Genomic DNA, 19562 nt, shown 5'->3' on the forward strand with positions numbered 1-19562 from the left:
CTTCTCCAGATCTATGCCATGCAATAATTTTGTCTCTGAGCTCTGCAGGCAGTTCCTTTGACCTAAGATTTTTTGCTCTGCTTCAGTATGCATTGTCAGCTGTGAGGCCCGCTATAGAGATATGTGCCTTTCCAAATCATGTCCAAGCAATATAATTTACCACAGGTGGACTCTAGTCAAGGTATAGAAATGTGTCAGCAATGATCAAGAGAAATGGGAGGAACCTGAGCTAAATTTCAAGTCTTTTTGCAAAGGGTCTGAATACTTAAGCCAATGTAATAGTTTAGCTTTTTTCTTTTTAATAAATTTACAGACATTTCTAAGACTATATTTTTACTTTGTCATTATGGGGTACTGCGTGTAGATTAATGGGAAAAAAATGAATGTCAACTGTAGAATCAGGCTGCAGCATAACAAAATTGACAAAAGTGAAGGGGGTATGAATGCTTTCTGAATGCATTATATGCGATACAACATTGGAGACAATACACTTCCTTTCTTAAGACTGAAACTGAGTGAATGGCATATGTCATCAGCTACTTTTATGCCTGACTAGAAGTTCCTAGGCTACCTGCCTTGCCCACTACACCAAACTGGCACCCCTAGAGAGTTTGCTACAAAAGAAATTGGCTGTTTTTTCCTCACCTTATTCTCTGTTGCTCTGGGGTCCTTCTCCAGAGGCAAACTTTGTTCCCTAGTGTATTCTCCTGGTATTTAAAGCTTCCCCTCACCCCTTCGCCCAAATTTTCTCTTGCCTTCATGTTAATGGTTGCCATTCAAACTAGCCACACTTGATTTCTCAAAGAACTGGCAGCATAATATGTCCCCATTTGGTTTGCTGCATACATTAGATTTCTGGAAGACAGGTTTGGACACAGCATATCTTACCTTATCTGACCATAAAAATCAGCCATTTGTGTTTCTGGCATCAGCTCTTCTCTTCAGTAATTAATGGGGGAGGATGAGGAAAAAATATCTCTGCTAGAGAGAAGTTCCCTGAGTCCGAAAGCTTGAAAGATTAACCCTCTGCTCCCAGTGACTGAGCCAGGTGGGATCCTGCAACATTATCCTGGGACACGTATATATATCTTCATTCGAAAAAATAACTGTCCAAGGCTTTTGCAGACTTCATGATGTAGGGATCTTGGCTGCCAAAACTATTTGTTTATTAACAGATAAGCAGTTATGCTTTAATTGCAAATCTTATGAGAAACTGAAGTTAAGAATGACAAAGAAGATGTTTTGTTAGAAATCTTGGGCTAAATAAGAGATCAAACTCAGTTGATTTCAAATATTTTAACTCTTTGAGAGAGTCTGTGTTGAGTATTATCTACAATCTTTGCTTGGCTAGATATGCAGCTGAAACATAAGCATTGAAGAGTATGGCCGGGATCTTCTAACAGCCACCTGCAAATTTAGGAGCCTTAAGAAATGCAGTGGTTGAACCAACAATTCATTTTTATCAAAAATTAAAACGTAAGATGGAAGCGTTAGCTATATATCTGAATTTTGGAATGAAGAATTGGACTATCTAGTTTTGGAGACTCAATGGTTTCAAGTGTTAAGAAATGTCAAATATACTCATGACCTAAACATGACATTAACTGCTCAGAAAATATTATTTTTCCTTATTGGACCCCATGAAAGTATATCAAGACTCATTCATAGCGTATATAGGCACAAGGCCTTCCATCAGTATTTCTCATATAAAGGCTATGTAATGTATATATAATGTATCTAAAGGCTATGTAGCACTTGGAGGAAGAATAACTTTATTACGATCATAGACCAGCAATAGCCATCACTTTTTACAATATAATAATAATAATAATAGACAAAATGCCAAATCCAGTCTAAACATCTGGCTGACTGTGCGATGATCCATAAATAGTACTAACATTAATAGTAAATAATAACATCCCTGTTAAGAAAATACATGTTCTCAAAATGTTAGGGTCACTCCCTAGTTTACGCGAGTGGATAGCCGATTAGTGTGTGAGTAAATATAATGTTCCAAACATTATTACAGATATCTCCAAAAAATTGGCACAAGTTGATGACTATAAATATGTAACCAATGTTTTTCTTGTGGACATTGTAGCAACACGGTATTTTGCCACTGCATGCGTGATAGAAGGGTTTGAGTCCTGGAGGAGAAAGCCTACATAAAAACTGTCTGCCCTTCCTGGCAATCTCTCTAATAAGGGGAGAATCTATGCTGTCCTATAAACTTGGTATAACTCACAGTACAATAAAACATGTGAGATATGTTCTCCTTTATCACATATACATACCCGTTCTGCTATTGGTATTCTCTTATACCTGCTGTGTAGGAGTGCTGAGGGAAGAATGTTAAATCTGGCTCTGAAGAAAGCTATTCTTTGTTTTGGGAAGGTCAGATCATTCAGATATCTTGCCAATTCCCACACAGCCTGCTCGATTCTATCCCTACTGTAGCAAGGCAACCTATTTAGTTCTTCTTGGAACTCCATGTCCTTTATTCTATTGGATATTACTTGCTTTGCTTGGTCAAAGCCTAGGGACATTAAGAATATCGAAGAGAGCCCATAAGAGCCCAGTTTATGATCTATCGCCTGCTTCCAGGGGGAAAGAAAGTTGTCAGTCAGCACTAACGGGGACAGTCCCTCTGGAAAGAAATGCATTTTAAGCCAGTGACTGATCATCATCTTCCAGGCTGTTACCTGGATTTGGGGCATGCCTGTCTCAATTCTTAATGGGGTATTTGGGGTTCCTTTGGGTGCAGCTAAGATGGCTCGCAGGAATTTGGTTTGTATGGTTTCCAGCAAGTTTTTCTTTGCAAGGATTCCTGTTTGTGCCCCATATAGAATTTGCGCCAATGTTTGGCCTCGAAATGTTTTAAGGCAGCAGGTACTAATTGACCTCCGCCTGTGTAAAAGTAATGTTTGATTGCATTTAAGGACCTATTGGCTGCTTGCATTGTATGATCCAGGTGTGCCTTCCATGTCCCTTGTGAGTGGAAAACCACCCCAAGGTGTCTAAATGTTCTAACCTGTTCCAAACTATGTCCTTCTATTTTCAAGGAGTATTGGCTGGGTCTTTTAGCAAAAACTAAAATTTTTGATTTACCAAAGTTAAGGACTAACTTGTTCTGTCTGCAGTAGCCAAGTGTTGCCCTAATTGCTCTCTTCAGTCCTACAGGAGTTTGCAAAATAATCACTGCATCATCGGCATACAGAAGAATCGGGATTTTGCGATGTGCTAGGTTGGGCGGATGCAGATCACGGTTCTGTAAGAGATCGATCAAGGGGTTGATATAGAAGTTAAAAAGGGAGGGAGACAGGATGCAACCCTGCCGTACCCCTTTTTGTACCCTTACTAAGCTGGTTAAAGTCCCTCGGGGATTACACCTCACTTTCAAGGTGGAATTGGCATACAATTTTTGTATGAGGAAAAGGAGGCGTTTATCACTAGTAGTGCCTTCTAATTTCTCCCATAGGGTGTTCCTAGATATTGAGTCAAAGGCCTGTTTAAAATCGAGGAAGGCCACAAACAGAGAGGATTTTTTTTATATGTGTATTTTTGTACTAGATGATGAAGTACTAAGATACGATCCACTGTTGTGATCTTCCTTCTCTAAAACCAGCTTGTTCATCTTTAATTATCCCCCCCCTCCCCGAAATTAGCCAATCCTGAAGTTTATAGTTTAGATGTTTGGCATACATTTTACTAATAACACTCAGAAGACTAATGGGCCTATAATTTCCTGGGTCATTTCTACTACCTTTTTTATAAATTGGTATGATAATTGCTAATCCCCAATCTCTTGGCATACGGCCCGTTCTATCTATAAATGTAAACAGAGATGCTAAAAGTGGAGCCCACCAACTGGAATTATTTTTTATTATTTCTGGCAGGACATTGTCAGCACCAGTTGCCTTATTAGCCTTGAGGGCTCCAATCAATCGGGATACCTCGCCTGATGTAACAGGAGGCCAATAAGGGGTTTGGTCCAAATTAATTTGGCTCTCATTAGTTACATAGTCAGGGTCTGCATATAGCTCTCTAAAATATTCTTCCCAGCATGAATGGGCAAAACATTCAATACAAACCTGAGACATTACTATTAGGAATACTAGAGAAAAATGTAAATAAAAAGAAAACATATTTAATTATTCATGTGGTTACAGCGGCAAGGATACTATTTGCTCAAAAGTGGAAAGCAATGGAAGTACCGAGTGGGGAAACACTAATAAAGAAAACTATGTATTGCGCAGAACTAGATAGGATAACAAAAATATTAAAAAATCAGGAAGAAACAGAATTTTATCGAATATGGAACAAATTTTATAGATGGAGGGAAAAAAATTGGAGGTCACAGTGAAGAGATAAGTTGAGATAGAGACCAGAAATCTATAGTTGTATATAGATATATTACATGTAATTAATGTACAATATGGACTGAGATGTCAGTCAAAGACAATTTAGCATGTTCAATGTTTTTAATCCTTTTTTTTCTTTGTACTCAATAAAAGCTTATAAAAAAATAAAAAATAAAAATAAAATATTCTTCCCAGGCATGAGTCGGTACCTGATTAGTTGGCAGTAGGGGGGATTTCCCCAATCCTCTGGTAGTGTGCCAAAAAAGGGATGTATTTTTTGTCCTGACTGATGCAATTAGTCTATGCCAAGACTCCTTCAGAGCTGCCCTTTTCTTTTCTTTTCTTTTCTTTTCTTTTCTTTTCTTTTCTTTTCTTTTAGAAGAGTCTTATATTGTGCCTTCAACTGCTTTAAGCAGTAAGTGTGATCCTCAGAAGGGGCATTTTTACTTTTTCTGCATTCCTTGTTATATACTTTTTTTAGTTGCACGCAATCCCTGTCAAACCATCTTTTATTCTTTAAAACCAGCTTTTGGGGGTGAGCTAGTATTCTGTTAATGAGAACCAATTTCAAATTTCAAATTAAAGTTTCAAACCCCTCTAAGTATGATCCTTCAAACTTATTCCTTAATAGAGAGGTATGTAATTCTATGGTTTCTGGGGCTAACCTCCATTCAGTAACTTCCTTTGCATGTTTCTCTGTCCATTTAATTTTTATCTGGGTATTTTGGTTCTCTAATCGAGGTAGATAGGTTGAGCCAGCCCTTAGCAGTTTCTGCTGCAATGTAAAAGTAAGGATTAGTGGATTGTGATCGCTTTCCAGTCGCGAGTCTACCTCCATCTTCTGCAGGAAGTTCAGGAGGCCGTATGATGTTATCCAATAATCAACTGTGGGTGTTCTTCCTGCTCCCCGATAGGTATAATCTGCTGGGTAGTCATCCCATGTGGAGCCATTAAGGACACAAAGGTCCAAGCGTACAGTCCTCTGTCTTACACACAGACCTGCCCGATTTGCCTTGGTGTCTTTAAATTGTCTGGCAAGCAGGGGTTCTCCTGGTACATTCGCATCATAATGGATCTTAAATTGATTAAATAATGCTTGATCATTTGGGCCCATCCTAGCGTTTAAGTCCCCCCCAATAATTATTGCTGCTGTGGGATATTTATCTAAGGAGCTCAGGATAAAATCTTCTATACCCTCCCAGATCTTATTGATCAGATTATTCTTGTTGAATGGGGGAATATAGATATTAAAAAACAAGATCTCCACCTGTTTAAATAAAAGCAGGGTAGTCACAACCTATGGCTGAAGAGGTGTCAACGGTACACATTGAAAATGCAAAGATGTATTCACTAATGTCACCATGTCCCCTTTAGCTCTCCCACCCATCTTACTTGGAACTGCTGGGATAGAGTTACCCCAGTAACCATCTAACTGTATCTCTGTAGGGGCCCAGGTTTCCTGTAAAAAGAGAATGTCAAATTGTGATATATAGTCCAAAAAATGTTGGTCTTTTGATGGCACAGACCAACCCGCTATATTCCAGGTTATAATGGAGAGGGCATCATCTTTTGCAGCTCGTCAGGAGATTTGATTTATACAAAGGGAAGTTGTAGGGTTGTTGCAATGGCTTGAGGTGTCATCCTACATGAAATTGGCCTTCTCTAAATGGAGGGGAGCCCCATCCAAATTCTGTGTAGACTCCTGGGACATTTGTTTGAGGTATGAAGATTTAGCACCGGCTAACAAGGCTCGCCATTTGGAACCTCTTCTCTAGGTGTAGAGCAGGGGGTTATTAGGTCATGCTCCATTTGGCTTTGCAATGATGGCATTGACAGGGGTCCTTCCTGTTGCAGAAGGTATCATCGGAAAGTCATATAAGGATGCTAACATCTCCTTCTCTATTGGGGCCTCTACTGGCCCCTGTGTATCTTGGCTTCTGCTTTCCATGAACTCATATTCTTGCAAACTCTTGCCCCCTGGGGGAGGGGGAAGTAAGAGGCTCAATTATAGGGGAAACCAAATCAATAAGTGGTTCAGCTGTATCGATTGTGACCAATAAGGATTTCTTTAGATTTTCTAACTTGAGCAGTATATTATCTTGTTCACTCCTTGGGAGAGCACCAAAAGCATTAATGAGCCCAGTTTCTGTGCTATTAAGTACATTTATTTTATTTTATTATTTATTTTTTCAAATTTATAAGCTGCCCCACTCCCGAAGGACTCTGGGTGGCTAACAATAAAAAACACATAAAACATAACAAAACAACAATACAAAAACAATCATCCAGGGGTAAGGTTTTTTTTTTTTTTTATTAAAAAGTTTTATAAATTTTACAGAAAATAAAAGACAATACAGAAACAAAAAAACAACATATACAAATAAAAAACAAACATTACCCAACAAAAAACCCCCTTCCCCCACCCCTACCCAAACCCCCCCTCCCCCCCCCAGGGCCTCCCAGAGCAGAATATAGGCTTAATTAAAAAAAATTAAAAAAAATTTATATTTAAAAAAAAAGAATATAAAATGAAAAATATATGTATATATAATTAAAAATTATGAGAAAACTATATAATATTTTTTTATATCAAGTTTAAATTGTATGAATTTTATCCATTTATCCCAAACAGCAAGAAATTTCTCTTGCGTTTGTCCCTTTAAGAAAGCCGAAATCTTTGCCATTTCCGCCAAATGAGACACTTTAAGAAACCACTCCTGCAATGTAGGCAAAGATTCCTTCTTCCAATATTGTCCTACTAACAGCCTCGCAGCTGTAATCAAATTTAACATCAATATAACCTCCTTTGTATCACAATCAATAACTATACCTAACAAAAATAATTGTGGAGTAAATTTTACCCTCCTTTTCTATTGTTCTCTGTCTCTGTTTCTTTCTCAATTGATAAGCCAACCATCTCCCTGGCTTGTTAGCATTACAGAATGTGTTTTGTTTCATAAACAATAAATTGGTTGCAGCTTGGTCTGCTAACAACATATTAAATTGTATTCTTAACAACTTTAAGGATTCTTTAATACTTTCATCAGAAGGATTTAAAATCAAAGACTTTTTCTTTCTAATTACAAATAAATGAAATTTTGTCTTGAAGCATGGTGTAGCATGGGTAACAGTCTTAATATAACAACAGTAAACTACATTGCTACATTTTTCAACAGTACGCATAAGAAGCCAATATCGGTGCAAAGGTTGAGATTGCTTCTTTTGCACCAGATTTTATAACTGGCATTGCAGAGAAATCAGTTCTCGCTGCATCGCTGTTAATAAGTTCAATGAACTCCTCTTGTGCTGTCTCAGGAACATTTTCAACTTTGATTGTGAATGGGCTTCTGGCAAGTGCAAATGGGGTGTCAGGTATATTTGGAAAGTATGATGAAATTTCATCTGCAAGCATGTGCAAGTGTTCTTTCACAGAAATTATCATCGTAATTCTTTTGTCTGGTTCAATGTTATGTTCCTCAAAGAAAGCAGATAAGGTAGGCAACATGTAAATTTATTATTATTGCCAAAGCTGAAATTTCATTTGGAATGATCAGATCTTTTCAGACAAATCGAGGCACATTGCATTTGGTTCTTGCAGTGATAAATTTAACTCATTCAAGATGGCAAAGATGTCAACCAAGTAAGCTATTTTCTGCAGTTCACTGTTATCACTGAAAAGTGCTTTGAAGTGCGGTCTTGCTTTCTGACTAAAAAACGTTTTGAGTTCATCACGAAGCTCAAAACACATTTTAAAACTTTTCCTCTTGACAACCATCTCACTTCAGTGTGAAATAGCAGAGCATTGTTCGGCGCATCCAACTCATTGCACAGTTGCAAAAACAGTCGACTGTTTAAACTGCTCGCCTTTACAAAGTTGACAGAATTTATGATGCTTTTCATTACTTCTTGTAACTTTGTGGCAGCGTCTTTGTTGCTAATATTTGCCAATGAATGATATAGTGAGTTCTGATGATTTTTGGTGACTCATTCAGAACCAAACATTGAAATCCAGAGTGACATCCTAGCATAGCTGGAGCACCATCTGTGCAAACACCACAAACCTTTTCCCAAGAGATTTTATGCTCTTTCAGAAATGAACCAACTGTGTCAAATACATCAGGTGCAGTAGTTGTCGTTTCAAGAGGTTTGCAAAAAAGAAACTCATCTTTAAAGTCGCCATTATTAATATACCTCACGTAAACCAGTAACTGTGAACAGTTTGGAACGTCTGTAGATTCACCAAGCTGGATACTAAATATTGGAAGTGGAGCAGATTTAATTTCTTGGATTACCTGATCAAGAATATCAGCAGACATGTCATCTATTCTTCTGCGGACAGTGTCGTTAGATAAGGAAATTGCACTCAATTTCATCACAAATTCATCTCCGATCATAAGTCGAACAATGTCTTTGGCTGCTGGCAACAGTAACTCCTCTGCAATGGTGTGAGGTTTCATAGCTGAGTGCCATCACATATGAAGCTTCAATGGCTGCCATGTTATATTTGTAGTACTTGCCACCAGTGTCAAGTCTGGCTTTCTTGAGTCCATCAGCCTTGCATCTAAAATATTTGGTATCCTTGCCAGCAAAGCTCAGATGCTTGCTATCAAAATGCCATTTCAGTTTGTTCGGCTTCGTAGATTCGGCTGATAGGACTTCACAACAAATGGCACATTGCGCTTTCTCATTTCCAGCTGCAATTATTGAGGTAAAACCGTATTGTAGAAAATCCTCACTATATTTTCTTTTCTTAATGTTCTTCTCTACATGATCCATTGTCATGGGATGGTTTGCTAATGAAAGTAATATATAACAATAGCTTTAATAATACAAAAGATGATACATGGCGTAGTTCTGTCAATACAGTTCATTAAAGTTTCCTATGATTTACCATTCTCTGTGTTGTTATTTTTACATACCTGTTACTATAACCCAGTGTTTCTCAACCTTGACATTTTTTTTTATTGAAAAGTTTTTAACAGTTTTACAAATAAACAACCAACCCTCACCCATCCCTCCCAACCCCCCCCTCCCCCCTCCCCGAGCTTCCCAGAGCTGAATACAGGCTTATCTATAATTTTAAAAAACCTAAACAAATTTTTACAACTTATAAAATAATTAATAATAAAATATATATATAATAAGCATTAAAAAGAAAAATACTTAAAAAAAGAAAGAAAAAGAGAGGAAAGCGAGTGAGAAGGAAAAAGAAAAAGGAATAAAAAAGATAAAAAAAGAAGGAAGAAAGCAAAGAACGGAAAAAGAAAAGAAAAAAAAATCTGTAAAATATCAAAAAAAAGTTTTATACAATTTATAAAAAAACTAAATGATATTTTTCCATATCCAAATTATATTGTATAAAATTTATCCATTTTTCCCATACAACAAAAAATTTCTCTTGAGATTGCTCCTTTAAGAAAGCCGAAATCTTTGCCATTTCCGCCAAATAAGAAACTTTATAAAACCACTCTTGTAAGGTAGGCAAAGATTCCTTCTTCCAATATTGTCCTACTAACAGCCTTGCGGCTGTGATCAAATTTAACATCAATATAACTTCCTTAGCATCACAATCCGTAACAATACCTAATAAAAATAATTGCGGAGTAAATTTTACCCTCCTTCTAAAGATTCTTTGAATATTCCACCATATCTTAATCCAAAAAGCTTTTATATTTTTACACGACCACCAAATATGATAATAGGTAGCATCCAAACAACCACATCTCCAACATTTAGGCTGTAGATCAGGGTACATAATAGACAATTTTTGTGGGTCAAGGTGCCATCTATAAAACATTTTATAAAAATTCTCTCTTAAATTCTGCGCTTGTGTGAATTTAACATTCCTCACCCATATAAGTTCCCAAGTATCCAATGGGATTGGTTCACCAATATTTTGTGCCCATTTAATCATACAATCTTTGATTAATTCAGATTCTGAATCCATTTCCACTAAAACCCCACAAACCCTCTTAATATGGGTTGGTCGTTGATCCCTTACTTGTTTAAAAAGATTTTCATCTTCTCTAAGCCAACCCATATTACGATCCATCTTCCACCTCTCCACTATTTGTCTATATTGAAACCATTAATAAGTAATATTTTCATGTATTAGATCTTCCAAAGATTTTAGCTGCCAATTTTGTCCATGCCATCTAAGTAGTTGTATATAGGAAACCATATCCATCTTAACTCCTCTCTTTAATCCCTCTATCGCATGCCAACCTTGACAATTTTAAGACATGTGGACTTCAACTCCCAGAATTCCACAGCCAGCAATGTATAACCCAAAATACATGCTTAAAGTGATGTTTGAATCCAGTCATTGCAAAGCAACATTTATGACACAGTGTATGTCTTAAATAAGTCAGTTTGGGGCATGCTCAGGAAACTATGGCCTAATAATATATGTGAACTTATATAGAATATCCTCCCCTTCTGCTTACAAGGAAACCTGATCTTAACTTGTCCTGAGGAAAGGCCAAGTCTGCTCTGGGCCTGACTCGGAAGCCCCTCGGACCTCCCTGGAGCAGAGAAGCACCCAGCCACCTACAGGAAGCTTGGCTTGGCCCCGTGGGGGTCCCCATCCTCCCCTAACTCCCTTCAAGGGTCTGGGTGGAGCCCTTAAAGCCCAGAGGCTTTAGCGAGGGGGTCTCTCTCCATGGTCAGTGGTGCCGCTCGCCCCGGGCTGCCCAGAGATTCCTGAGAGAGGCCGGTTTTTGTTCGCGCCCCGGGACGCCCAGCTTGGCTTGGCCAGGCTCCCAAGAGGGGACCCCCATCCAGCTTCGTCAGCCCAGGAGGGGCACAGGCGGGGTCCTCTTGATGTCCAGTGCCCCGCCCTCCTACCAGAAGCTACAGAAACTGGCGCCGGGCGCTCCGCCAGCCAGCTGGGCATCGGGAACTGGCTGGAAACCACCCAACAGAAGCCCCGATGCTACGCCCTCGTGTTGGGCCCCGACCCCCTGAACAGCGTCCAACAAATCAGACCCCGGAACCGTGTCCTACAAACCAAGCCCCGATGTGTGGGATCATGGGGGGGGAGGACCCTTTCCCTGTAGAATACAAGGATTTGGCTGAGGTGTTTAGCGAAGAAGAGTGCTACCAGCTACCACCACCTCACCGGGAGCCAGACTTGCGCCATCGAAATCGAACATGGTAGCCCCCTGCTACCAAAGCCCCGGATGTACGCCATGGCACCCAGGGAGTTAGAGGAGTTACGGCGGTTTATTGACTTAAACCTGGCGAGAGGATTCATCCAGCCGGCCCGTTCCTGAGTTGCTGCACCTGTCCTATTCTGGGAGAAGAAGGACGGGTCGCTTTGTCTCTGCGTCGATTTCCGGGGCCTTAACGCCGTGTGTGTTGAACATCAGTACCCTCTCCCGCTCATGAAGGACCTACTAGCCCAGTTGGGAAAAGGGCGAGTATTCACCAAACTGGACCTTCAGGAGGCGTATTATCGAGTACGCATACGACGTGGAGTTGAGTGGAAGACAGCATTCAACTGCCCGTTAAGTAGCTTTCAATACCGAGTCATGCCATTCGGGCTGCAGGAGGCCCCTGCGATGTTCATGCAGTTGATCAATCAGGTACTGCATGAACACCTGTACCAGGGGCTCCTAGTATATCTCAATGATATTCTCATTTATACCACCACCTTGGAGGAGCACATCAGCCTGGTATGACAGGTATTGCAAAAGCTACTTGCGGCAAAGTTGTATGTGAAACTGTCCAAGTGTGAATTTCACCGTAACCGGTTGGATTACCTTGGATATCGTATATCAGCAGGGGGGGTGGAGATGGACCCTCTTAAAGAACAGGCAGTTCTGGACTGGCAGGCGCCCAGCACCCGACGACAATTGCAAAGCTTTCTGGGGTTGGCCAACTTTTATCGGCAATTCATTCCCTCATTCGCCGCCATGGCCCACCCCCTAAACGAATTATTACGGACAAAACACCTAAAAAGTAAACCACGGCCTGGCCAGCCAGTAGGGTGGACCATGGCCTGCCAGAAAGCTTTTGAGGAACTTAAAGCCCTTTTCGCCAAAGAACCAGTGTTGCTCCATCCGAACCTTGATGCCCCTTTTGTAGTCCAAGCTGATGCAAGTGACGTGGCTGTGGGAGCCGTATTGCTGCAGCAGAACCAACAGGAGGGTGTTGCAACCCTGCACATATACGTCTCGGAAGTTCACCACAACAGAAAGAGGATGGGCTATCTGGAAAAAGAAGCCTTTGTCGTAAAGTGGGCGCTGGTTACATGGCAACATTTGTTGGAGGGCTCTACACACCCATTCGAAGTATGGACAGACCATCAGAACCTGGAAGCATTACAAAAACCTCGGCGCCTGTTGCCTAAACATGTTCATTGGGCCCAATATTTCGCTCATTTTCGTTTCACCCTGAAGTATGTGCTGGGAGGTAAGAATTTCCTTGCGGATGCATTATCTCGCCTACCTCAGTACCACAGCAACAGGGAGGAGGTGGTACAGGCAATTATACCTCCCTGCACCCACAGGGTGGCACACATGACAGCAGGGCGGTCGGCTGATGTTACGCTACCGGAGCTAAGGGACGCTGTAACAGGTGATAAGTACTGTGTTCGCCCCTATCCGGGTGGTGAAAGGAGTGGAGTTTGTGCCCATCCCAGAATGGTCCAAAGAGGCGGGTATGATACACACACTCCAAGCATGGATGACATGAGTGACAGGGCTTGGGGGTACGTAAAGAAGGCTCTAACACAGGCTGAGGTGGTTGCTAAGACTCAGGCTGATAGAAAGAGAGCTGACCACAAGCTTTTTAGAGTGGGGCACTGGGTGTATCTATCTATGAAATATCTCCACTTACCAGTATCCAGGAGGAAACTAGGGCCAAAGTATATAGGACCGTTCCCAATAATCCAGGTAATCAATCCGGTAATGGTACGGTTGCGGTTGCCTCCATTATTGGGAAAGGTACATCCCGTGTTCCATGGCAGTCTGCTAAAACCTGTGCACGGGTCCCTGGTGGGTAGTAAGGGCCTAGGGCCAGTAACAGGATCAGAGTATGAGGTGCAGGAGGTGATTGATTCATGGGTACAACATGGTAAACTACAGTATCTCATTCAATGGAAGGGGTATCCCCTTTCAGAGGCCTCCTGGGTGGGGGTGGTGGATGTACATGCTCCTCGACTCCTGTAGGCGTTCCATCGCCGATGCCCGGAGAAGCCAGGAAGTATGAAGTGTGGACAAGTGCACTCACCTTATCCTCCTTACCTTTCAGGTGAAGACGTGGTGGGGGGGCTGCATGTCAAGCCCTACGGGGCTTTCCATTCACCAGTGGGGGGAATGTGGGAAATGACCCACCACGGCCGTACCAGGCTGCCGTTCTGCACAACACCACCCAACAGGCGGCGGCTGCATGATATGAGCCCCGGTGCCCCGCCCTCCTACCAGAAGCTGCTGAAGCCAGCTCTGGGCACTCCGCCAGCCAGCTGGGTCTCAGGAACCAGCTGGCAACAGCGCAACCCAAGCCCCGACGCTCCGCCCTCCTACTGGCCGCCATGGAAACCAGGGCCGGAAGCTCCACCAGTCAGCTGGGCATCGGAAACCAGCAGGCCTCCCCCGAGACTGGCCGTGCTACACCCGGCACCCCTGAGCCAGCGCAGAGCAAAGTACTGAACAGCCTTCCCTTCCAGCTGGTGGCCGGAAGCCCCGTCAGTCAGCCGGATGTCGAGGGCTGGCAGAGCGGCATAGGGAGCGGGCTACGTGACAAGTCACCGCAGGGACTGCTCTCTGTGGGGAGCTGCGAGGCACAAACAGACATGGGGAGCTGCAAGGCACAAACAGACATGGGGAGCTGCAAGGCACAAACAGACATACCAGTTACAAAGGAGCCGTGACGCGAGGAAACAACACGCGACCATGCCTTGGCCGGCCAGACGGTGGAACAAAGGGGTGGGGTTCCAGGGAAGGAGGGCCTGAGTCAGATGTATGGACTTATAAAGGCAGCTGGGCAGATGGTGGTTTCTGGGTAGAAGGTGGGTTTTGGGCGTGGCATTATTATAAGAAGCACTGGGAGCAAACCACTCCCAGTGCTGACTTTGTTTGTTAGTCATTAATAAACTACCTAATTTGCACTACGTTCCTGAGTTCCTGTTTTCTTCATTCGGGACGACAACAGACCTAGATTGACACCTGCCTTCCTCCATCGGGGACTCCCGGGTGCCCGACCTGCGCCGTCAGCTCACCGGGACCGCGGTCCCGATGCTGCAGGTATGGATGATGCGGAGCTTGGCTGGCTGCTCAGCCATCCGCCGTGCCCCACGCACGCCACCTTCCCACCCAGCGCCAGCCACTGCCCATCAACACCACCTCCGCCAAGGCCTGTCCCGTGCAGCCCGACTATGTGAAGCGGGCCCCACGGTTCCCATTGCGCCACCCGCACACCACACAATGGTGCAGTGCTTGCATTCGCCAAGCCAGATGCCAGTGGGGGGCAGCAGGAGGGTGCGGATGGCAGGCAGGCCCAGGCGGCAGCAGGCGTTGCGGGCCAGGCGCTCCCAGGCAGCCATGTAGGCACAGGATGAGGCAGCGGCAGCGCAGGTCCAGCACTGGCCATGCCACCAACTGGCCCGGCCCAAGAAAGGTCAGCCATCTGCCTCGTTCCACGCGTGCCACCTTCGTACCCAGCGCCAGCCGCTGCCCCAACAGCACCATCTCCGCCTCTGCTTGTCTCACACAGCACCGCTGTGTTAAGCGGGCCCCGCGGCTACCACGACACCACCCACGCACCACACCGATGGCGCACGAGGTGAGCACGAGGCAGGAGTGCACATGGACTCAGGATTAAAAATAGGTTAAAATAGGATAAAAATAGGTAGGTTAAAATGCAATGTTAAAACGGATTAAAAAGTTAAAATAAAAATAAAAGACCCCGTGAAAGAAAATTTAAAAAGACATAGATGATCATTTTTTTTATGCTGGTGTAACAAATTAGAAAAAGGCACTGTACCCAAGACTGGACAGGTGCAAGAAGAGGATACTATTAGATTTGAGATCTCAGTGGATTATGTTCTTAACGTGAAGGTAACTGGGGGGAAAAGATAATGAGTTATGACTATGTTTTGTTTACATAATCATTTTTAATGTGCCCCTAATTTCTCTGTGTGCTTGGCCTGCATCTATGTTGGGGACTAGATTATATGGAGTAAGCGGTTCTTTTTTTTTCTTTTCCTTTTTTGCTGATTCAGGCACCTCACCATTCTCTCTTGTATCGGTTTGATTTCTCAGAGTTCAGATCCCATGAATATAAACATGGTTCCCAGGTTATGACTTCTTGTTCAGCAACCGTTTAAACTTGTGGCAGCACTGGGCAAAGGATCCTGGTGATGGGTCTTTAGTATTCCAGCCATTGCAATGTCCCAGCGGTCTTGTGATTGCAAGTAAGTCTCTTTCTGATTACAGCCTTACATATTAGCAGAAGAATCCTTTTGCTACCTAATCTTGTATTCAGTTCCCTCTCCTTAGAAGCCTTGGTGCACAGGTTCCATATATCCTTCAGAAAGACAGCTCAGTTGCTTATTGAATGTTTGCACTGAATTGCACTGCTGAATTTTTATTGTACCTTGGATTCCCTTGTAGATATTCTTCAGATGTTCCAACGTTACAGTAGATACAGAAAAGAAGATCTCTCTTTCTTTGCTGCCAGTAGCTGGGACACGATGACACATGGAAGGAGACTGCAATACGCCCCCTCTTTAAGAGCCACAGCCCACATCTGGCCCATTGGAAGACCACCCCATCAGAAGCCTTCCTTTTCGTGAGAAGATACTGACAAGGCAACCACAAAACTCTGGAGAAACTGCGTTTTCAGTCAGGATTTATTACCAGGCCGGGGACAGAAATAACATTGGTTGTATAGTTAATGATCTTTTCCAGGACTTTGTTTGGGGTAGTTCCCCACTTCTAGTACTGTTGTACTACTCATTAGCTTGGGTTATTATCAGCCTGCTATCCTTTAGATCACCTGCAAAGTTTGGGGACTGCTTTACAATAGTTTAATTCCTATTTTAGGCAATTGCCATGAGAGAGTAATATGTTCAATGCCCTGCACAAATTACTGATAATTTTCTGAGTGAAAATCCAAGGACTGGTTTTGTCTAATAGAGCCCCACATGGCTGCCACTACAGTATCTTCAGGACCACCTTCTCCATCCAGGATTGACATCTACAATACATAGATCATAATCACAGCAATCCCAGATTTCTATGAAGTAAATGGGACTGAGGGGAGATTAGGAGATTATGTCTTTCCATCACAGCACCAATCCTAGCGAACATCTTCCCTTTGGAGAAAAGATGGTTTCTCCTACTTTACTATCTTAATTTTTAAGATAGTAAATTGTACAGTGTTTGTTTGTTTACCTGTCTTATCAATGATATTTACTCTGGATTTTGTATCATTTGTATATGAGAAGCTGGAACAACATTAAGAACATACACATCTGATAAATAAATGACACTCTTAAATCAATATTTTATTTCATTTCATTTATTAGATTTATTTGCTGCCCAATTTGTTTTGAACATTTGCTTTCTTGTAAGAAGCATTCAGCTTCATCTAGCTTATTTGTCCTTCTCTAAGCATTAGCATATTGACAGCGATGGCCCTGAAGTTTATACCTTTCAACAAATTTCAGTGCAGTCCCTACCAGAGAGACCGATGAGCTTCCTTTTCTGTTTACCACTTATTTGATCCCACGGTTTTGCAAAGCTGCACATTGAGATTTCAAGACGATTTTCATAAACTGAACCTTTTGAAATAGAAAAGATACATAAAAATGGAGTCAATATGTGACTAAAGATTTGTTCACAGTGACTTGTCAAAACTTCTTTAAAATTTGTTGGTGTTTGCTTTACATGTTAAGTAGGGAATGATGTCAGTTCCAAATAAGCCAAATTGCTCCTTTTCTCAACATTTATTATTTGTTTAGCATATGGCATACAATGTCAGGGAAATGTACGCATACTAGACCCAATGTAGGCCTGGCAGCTTAGATTGCTAGCTCATCTATTTGATGCTTGAGTGCATATCCTTGGTGGCAAACTAGCTTTACACCAGCAAAGAAGCAGTGCTTGGGTTGCTTGCTCTTCTGGGCTCATCCATTGGTCTCGCCTCACCTCCTGTCACAATGGCTTGCATCTGGTCAGGTCCAGCTTTGACTTCTGCTTTCTGCACACAGAAATGCAGGTTTCCCACTGAATGTTATACACTTTTGAATGGCTGGGTGTGAAGGAGCTAGGGATCTAGTTATGGGATCTCACTCTGTCTCACAGTGCTGGGCTCTAACCACCGGAGTGCAGACCATTTCTGGCCAGCAGTTCCAGTGTCATTAAACACTGTGCCACCCCATCCCCCTTTCTTAGAAAATCTGTAGTCTTGTAAAGCAAGCTTCATATCTCTACAGGAACTGACAATACCTCACTGACACTTGCTTATCCCTCCAAAATGGGATGGAAAGTGACCAAGATATAACATAGACTAGATTAGGAATAATGATAATGTTGAAAGTACCGTCCTTTTTAATTTATATATGTATTAATTGTGTTGTTACTAGTTTATTGGTATTCTGTACCTGAAATTAGGTAGTCATCTTCTTCGAAAGGACCATTATGTATATATCCACAGTAAGAGTTTAATTCTGGTGAGTAGAGAAACTGTGCATTTACTGCTCTCCCTGAACCCTTGAATACCTTCAGAAAGAAAAATAATTCAGGGCAAGAGTAGGTCAAGAGAATTTGTCATGAGAGGGACAATATCCCTTCACAAAAGATTGAATATCTGCCAACTTGCTCTTCGTCATATGTTTCAGGAAGATGAGAGGCTTACCTGAACAGGCCGAATAGAAAATTTATTTATGCGCATATATGAAGGAGAGTCAGGATCCTGCTGGACACCCATAAATAGGACCCTCATCACTAGAGAAGGAAGGAGAGAGAGAGGGTGTGAGAGAGATTTTCCAGTAAGAGGTTTTAAATTGCAGATTTTTCAATACAGAACAAACTCATTGGTGCTGGTTAATCTTATTTACAAAGGATTCTGAATTAAGAAATATATTCGGCTTTCATGACATAGGAATGATTTTGCTACAACTGGAAGAATTTATGTTGGCAGCAAAACCTACAAAGTAGAGAAATGGGGAGTGGTAAGGGATGGGAAAAAAATATACATTTTCAAAACTCACCAAAGTCATGATGGCAACATGCTTTCCGCAGACCTAGTCGCTGACATGTACAGGCCTCAGTGAGATCACCCAAGAGCATGAGGACAAGGAAGCTGGCTAGGAAAAATCCATGTGATTTTGTAGTATCCATTTCTTGCTTTGCATGAAGCCACTCGCTTAGGACAGAGGTAATGTTTCCTTTCTGCAGCAGTCTTTCTGGAAGAGCGTTGAATGAGAGAGCACCAACTACAGATTAACGACAAATTGTGACTCCTAGTTGAAAATGGTCCTACAATTGGTCATAGAACAGGATGATTCAAGTCTTGAAATATAAGGGAAGGTCATGGGTGTTTCATCCTGTGGAACAACTTCAGATTTAAAGATTTTCCCTTAGCAGAACCAAAACACCAAGTCTGAGTTGTAAAGAATGACAAGTTAGGCTCAAGGAGACATCAACTCTCAACAAAAGCAGAGCTTCCTATGCCAGCCCAGGAAAGACAGTTTGTCTACTTACGTCTTCCTAGGGCATTATTTTATTTCTTTATTTATTTTGTGTCCAAAACAAATCTTAAAATACACCTTTTTAGCTTTCTTATTTGCCAGAAACAAATCTCTTTTCGTGCACTCTATTGGCAGTAATGGACAGACCAACAAATGGACCAGTTTGTGTCTCCCACATTCACACTGAATGTAGTTATCCTGCTGCAATCTCTATTTGAGCATATTGGTATTATATTTAGCACTCCCACCCTCAGCCTATTCAACGTCCTCCAAATAACATAGGGGATATCAAATCCCTCAGTCATGTTCTCTTCTGGGATTATTTCTTGTTCTGTAAATTCTCTCCTCCACCTTCTAATTCAGTTTTTCTCCTGTGTGCCTTCAAGAATATTTGTTCTTGCCATAAAACTCTTCCTAGATCTGAATCAATGAGTTTGGGACACATATCCATTCAGAGGATGCCAGAGATCATTCTGTTGCTTGATTCTCTCCAGAACTGCTAT

At 42.0% G+C, this 19562-nt stretch overlaps 1 long non-coding RNA gene across 1 annotated transcript; it reads right to left on the reverse strand.

The window, feature by feature from the left end:
* Window positions 1-18020: 18020 nt before the first annotated feature.
* LOC120306456 lies at window positions 18021-18790 on the reverse strand. Its single transcript, XR_005556289.1, has 3 exons — window positions 18580-18790; window positions 18225-18313; window positions 18021-18088 (listed from the first exon to the last, which is right to left on the reverse strand). It is a non-coding gene; the product is annotated as an uncharacterized LOC120306456 (long non-coding RNA).
* Window positions 18791-19562: the final 772 nt, after the last annotated feature.

Source organism: Crotalus tigris, unplaced genomic scaffold (genome assembly GCF_016545835.1).
Source record: "Crotalus tigris isolate CLP2741 ecotype Arizona unplaced genomic scaffold, ASM1654583v1 scf7180000017738.192408, whole genome shotgun sequence".
NCBI lineage: Eukaryota > Metazoa > Chordata > Lepidosauria > Squamata > Viperidae > Crotalus > Crotalus tigris.